Source organism: Pteropus medius, unplaced genomic scaffold, assembly GCF_902729225.1.
Source record: "Pteropus medius unplaced genomic scaffold, Ma_sr-lr_union100, whole genome shotgun sequence".
NCBI lineage: Eukaryota > Metazoa > Chordata > Mammalia > Chiroptera > Pteropodidae > Pteropus > Pteropus medius.
The window spans coordinates 2,590,916-2,596,915 of record NW_024349797.1 but is presented as its reverse complement, the minus strand read 5'-3'; the positions used below and the strand labels follow the sequence as shown (position 1 = coordinate 2,596,915).

Sequence of the window (6,000 nt, the reverse complement as noted above, 5' to 3'; positions counted from 1 at the left end):
AGGGAGAGAGCCAAGTGAAGAACCACAACATGGCTCTCAAATCAAAGCCATGATGACAATGAACTTCAAAGTGTACCTACAGGGACGGAGGCTGGGAGAACAGGTGAATATAGGGTTTTTAGGGTGGAGTATACATAAGGAAGAAGCAAGCACAACTAAAAGTCCTGGTGGACTTTTATTATAATTCATCTCATGGAAAATAAATTATTTTACATTTCTCCTTTTTCCTTCTGCTTTTATTTACATAACAAACAGGGTTAAGTAAAGTGCTTTTAGTATAACCCAAATATCATATGTGCTTCAAATAGACTATAAAACTCAGTATTTGCACACTAGAACATTCCCAGTTCTGAAGAAGGCTCCCTCTAGTTCCTTCCCAGTCAGTCCCCCTAAAAGGTAACCACTATTTTGACTTCTTTCATCATAGATTAGTTTGTGCTTGTTTTTGAACCTTACTTACATGGATTCTGACAGTTTATGTCAACATTTATCGAGCATTTATTTATTACATGTCAAATACATTACAAAATACGATCAAATGATACCTCATCTGATCCTTCCAACAACCTGGTGAAGTTGGTATTTTCCCCCATACTGAAGAGAAAACCAAGTTCAACAAGGCTAAGAATCCTACCCGAGGCCACAAGGCTATTAAGTAGCAGAGCCTGGATTCAAAGGAGAGTGACCAACCATCCCATTAGCAGGACTGTCCTTTGTCCTGGGAACTCCCTAAGTCCTGAGCAAACTGGATGGTTAGTCACCCTAATTCAAACTTGATTGGACTGAAAAGTTCGGCTTTTAATCATCAGGCTGAGTTCCTTTCCTTAGGCCTAAGATTTCATCAGACAGCATATGTCTTGTTAGCACAATCTTGTAGGGAATGTCGTGTCTCAAAAAAACTGCGATATCAGGATTCTACCTGGTTTGGTTCTGTTTGGTCAGTTGGTTTTGTTTCATGTTAAAGAGATTTCATTGAAAGTAGATCTGAGCTGGGTAGGAAGAAAATTTATTTATATTAACAGAAAATACTAGCTTATCGATCCATCAAGCAAGGATTTTTTTTCAGCATTTGTGCACTGAAAAAGAATTTTTTTTTTTAAAAATTTTTAGGACCTACAACACCTGGTATTCCTAGGTGGTCTCCCATCCAAATACTAACCAGGCCCGACCCTGCTTAGTTTCCAAGATCAGACGAGATCGGGCACGTTCAGGGTAGCATGGCCATAGACTTTGAAAAAGAATTTTAACACAGTCCTTGACTTCAAGAAGTTTATAATTTACTTGGGGAGTTAAGAGTAAAGCTTAAGGAATAAAATTAGAGGGTATTAAATAGTAATAATAATTACCCACATCTGAGCCCTATGTCCTAGGGGCCTTACATGTTCTCATTTATTCTGTACCATACAGCTATGAGATATGTCCTGCTGTTAGGCCCATTTTAGACAAGAAAACCAAGGCTTAGTGAGGTCAAGTGATTTACTCAAGGAAAAAATATCATTAAAAAAGGCATTGAGCTGTATGTACTTAAGATTTGTGCACTTAATGTAAATGAGTTATACATCCAAGCAATGTTAATTGAATGGAAAACTACTGAAAATGGGAAAAAACTTTTTCTTTCCCCTGCTCTTGAATAGCCTTCTCCAATAATTTGGGGCAAAGTTTTACAAATGTGTTTTAGCTTTTTCCATTTTAGTAATTCTGGTCAAAATGGCATTTTTAGCCCCAGTGACAAATGCAAATATGCACAGCCTGTGGCTGTGAAGGCAGAGCCCAGCCAGGAGCTACCACAGGCCAGTCAGTTGGAGAAACTTGCTTGGCGCCCGGGCTGCACACTGTTGGCCCCATAGCTCAGCTCCAGTCTTCTGGCTGCAGTCAGTCCTGCCAGAAATGCACTGGGCATTTGTACCCCGGGTTCTCAAGGCCAGCTTCTCTGACTCCCCCAACACATCTCAAACCTTATCCCCTCACTCAGCCTCCTGATTCTGCCACCCATCTCTGCTTTCCAGGTTTGTAGGCCCCCACCCAGAGGCACTTTCATCATTCCTTCCTGACACGTCGACTTTCATTTTCCTAGGACGAATCTCATTTGACAATCTCCTGCCCATATTTCTAAGTGATCTGGGTCTCGCTGTGCTATTTCTCTGTCCTCTCTGGGGTTTGTAACACCAATCATCTGCAGGTTTCATTAGCATGCTGTTTACCCGTCTTTCAGATCATTAATGAAGATGCAAAGTGAGACGCCAGTCTTCACGCTGCACTCCCCCACCCACCTCTGTGCCCGGCGCTGCTGGAATCATTATCCTTCCTGGTGTGACAGGGTCAGAACCAAACCAATTTGCATCAATCTTTGGTGATGTTGTAAAGTGTCGCCTGCCCTGTGATGCTCGTGTTGTAACAACGGCTTCAGCTGTCTGTTCTGGAGTGTTCCTCTCTCCTTTGGAGGGCTGATCAGATCTGGCCGCCCCAGCTCCTCTGGCCAAAGCGTCACAGCTAAGGTAATGGTCAGGCAGGATTCAGGGCTGCGCATGGCTGACATTTTCCCTCTGTTTTGCTATCTCAAGCTGGACAGAAAGTCGTGCCTCTTTGGGAAACAGGGTGGACAAGTACACATACCAGCGAAGTAGAAGAGGGAGCAGGGTGTGGCAGGCACCGAATTTTTCTTACTTCTCATGACATCTATTTCTGCTGAAGGGAAATGTGGAGCAAGCCTCCTCAGGACCCTCCAAGGCCTAGTCAGATGCCTGGGCTTGCGTGTTTCAGGCACTGGGAGCTGGGATGGACAAGTCATTTTCTTGGGGACGGAGTCCCTTCTTTCCACGATTTTCATATGTTATCTGGCCTTGATGCTTTCATCTCTTCTTCTCATCTCGCAGGGAAACTGACTTTATGTACACACTTGTCTCTCAATAAAGGTGAGAACCACCTCCTAGTCCTTCAGATCCCAACTTGCACGGCAGGCACTTCATTTCCTTTCCTGATGGTGCAGTGCCTCTGTCTGGCTCTCTGTGATGACAAAATGAGCACCAGTCCAGACTCTGTCCTGACCCATTCCTACTCCTGACCCATAATAACTCCTCTCTTTTTCCTTCTCTCCAATTGGGAAGGGGAAGGTGAGCAGGAAGAAAGCAGCGAGGGAACCTCTCACAGACACGACATCTGAAATAATGTCTGACATGCCCCAGAGCTGGGGAAGTTCAGCTTTAAGAGTCTACCGCAAAATTAGGTGAGGTTATTTTTCTCAGTGTAGGGACGGACAGAGGAAAAAGAGCTCTTTTGTAACACTGACCGAACATCCACTGAGCAAACACTTTTCTGTTCCAGAGCAAAGGCTCTGTAGAGTGGTAGCTCATGGGACTAGGTGTGGTTAGGGCACAAGTCATTTCATCCACATTACATGTGATGGGAACTAGGGCAGGGCTGGATGCTTAATAGGTGCTAAGTAAATCTTAAGAGGTATAGACAGACATTTTCATACACAAGAACAAATTTCATTGTAATAAACAAATGTCATCAACTCTGTGTGTGTGTGTCTGTGGTATTGTGTGTGTGTTAATGTGTGTGTTTTAGTAGTAATGTGTGGCGTGTGTGTGTAATATGTATATGATGTTTCTAGGTTGGGTTGGTAGGCCAGGCATCTTAAGCTCTGTGCACCTGAACCCAGGTCCAGAGGCTTTTTTCTCCCTATATTATAGAAGTAATACATGATTCTGTAGAATTTGGAAAAAGGAGAGGAAAACAAAAATTACCTATAATTCTCCAACCAGGCAGCAAGCACTATTACCACCTTGGTCCATTTCCTGCTCATTTATTTACCCCACACATTTAAAATTTTACATCTTGCTATTTTTACTTACTCTTATGACAAACCTTTTTTTCTGTGACATTGTAACGTCTCTGCAAACATACTAAGTGGCGGTATAATAGTCTCCTATGTGAATGTCCCATAATTTACATGATAGTTATATGTTCAAGGAACATATAACTAGGTTCCGGTTTGGGGTAAGTGGGACTGTGAGTGAAGCAAGGGATGAGGGTGAGTGGTAAGAAGGTGGAAGCAACAGCAGCAGAGACGGATGGAAGGGAGCAGGTCGCCAAGGAAGAAGTTCTTGGGAGCTCGCCTTCCCATGAGCCACCCCATTTCTAGTTCCGACCCCATACATCCCTTGCGGCCCTGCCCAAGATTTCCCCGGCAGCCGCAGCCAGTGCTTCTCACTTCCACTCAGCCTCAAGTCACTGACTTTTCCAATTTGACTCTTCTCAGCTGCTCCTTTGTGTGGAGCCGCTGGCTCCTGGGGCTTCGCTGCATTTGGGAAGGCCCTGGGATGTGACCTTCAGCCCTGCTTGACCCTGAGGCCCCAGGCTGCAGAGTCCGATCAGGCTGCTGTCCATGGGCTCCTACAGAGGGCAAAGCCAAGAGGAGGCTGCTGGGGGAGCCCAGGCGCCGGTGGACCCTGCCCTGGAAAGGCGCATCTAGAAGATGGGGGCGGTGGGGGGTTGGGAGGGAGAGGAGAAGGGAAGGATAGAGCAAAACAGGAAGAGCATTCCTGTGCAATGACTGGAATAGCTCTCGGATGTTCCGAAAATATTAGCACTACCAAGGCTAGCGAAGCACAATGTGAGGCTTCTGCCAGGCTCAGAATCAGCTCAGAAATCTGCCAGTGTCACAAAGAACACCTTTCTCTCCCTTGCTTATTAGCAACAAATGGTCTTCAGTGCCATTGACGGTGGATTTTGCTGAGTGTCCATGCTGGCAAGGGGTGCCTCAGAGGGTGGAAGGACAGAGGCAGGAGAGGTGTTCAGTAAACTGTCAGCTCTCCTGAAGGGTTAGAGAAATGGGTGCTCTGTTTAACCGACTATTCAAGGTAACCAAAGTTATCATATATTCCCTGTAAGGATTACCAATTTTTAACAAGTGAGTATAATAAAAAATTCTACACTGGATCCAATTTTAAAGATATGTCCATCAAGTAGTTATATAATGGGTAAGATACATTATGTACTGTTCTAAACATTTGCAAGTACTAATTTAATCTCTACAGCTACCCTAGAATTTAGGTGCTATTATTGGACCCACTCCATAGATGGGTAAACTAAGGCACAGAGGAGTTAAGCAATTTACCCAAAGAAGCATAGCTAGTACATGGCAGAAACAGAATTTGGACCCAGGCAGCCTGACATCAGGGTCTCTGCCCTTATCCATAATGATCAGCTGCTTCTTTGAAGTAGAAAATGTCCTGAGGATACTGGGGCTCAGATAGAAGTGACTTGCACGAGCCCATCCCTGCCTCTCTCTCAAAATCCAGGCTCTTACTATCTATACCTTAGACTAGCAACACGGCTATGAACACTAAGGATCATGCATGGTTCATTCTTCTTTTCAACAAATTCTTATTAAGCACCTATTGTGTGCCAGGTACTGTTCTAAGTTCTGTTTATAATTAATAATAATAATAATAATAATAATAATAAACAACTGTAGGAAACTGAACAAATTTGGATCAATTCTTTGACATCTCCCAAAAGTTATTTAAAACGTCAAATCTTATCATTACCTCTCCATGTCTCGGATACACCTCAGGAAGATGGAAAAACAACAAAGCAACTGATTACTTGAGTTATCTGGCTCTTAGATTCTAGATAATTGATTGTTTTCTGGAACTGGAGGTGACTTTCAGAAGCATCAAGTGTAGATCAAAACAGAAAGCAGAGGACAGGATAAAGAAGAAAACATGTGAGTCTAACTTGGCCTGAGCTTGAGTTTAATTGAGATTCCAGCTGCCACTCTCCCCCTGCATTCCTTTGTCCCTGGCTATGACCAAGTTCATGGCTAGATCACCCCCAGTAATCCCTGTAATGGGCTCCAATCCTGGGGGAGCTATTTCTGTTTATTAATGGTCAACCTCTGAATCACATGGAGTGTGGCCAGTTGTGGCTTCTTGCTCTGGCTCACTTTGGTATTTTAAAAAACAGGGATCTTCCAGAAGGGAGAACCAGGATAGT

At 43.9% G+C, this 6,000-nt stretch overlaps 1 pseudogene; it reads right to left on the bottom strand.

Moving 5' to 3' along the window:
- Nucleotides 1-1,110: 1,110 nt before the first annotated feature.
- Nucleotides 1,111-1,229, bottom strand: LOC120620038 (uncharacterized; annotated as a pseudogene).
- Between the last annotated feature and the right edge of the window lie 4,771 nt (nt 1,230-6,000).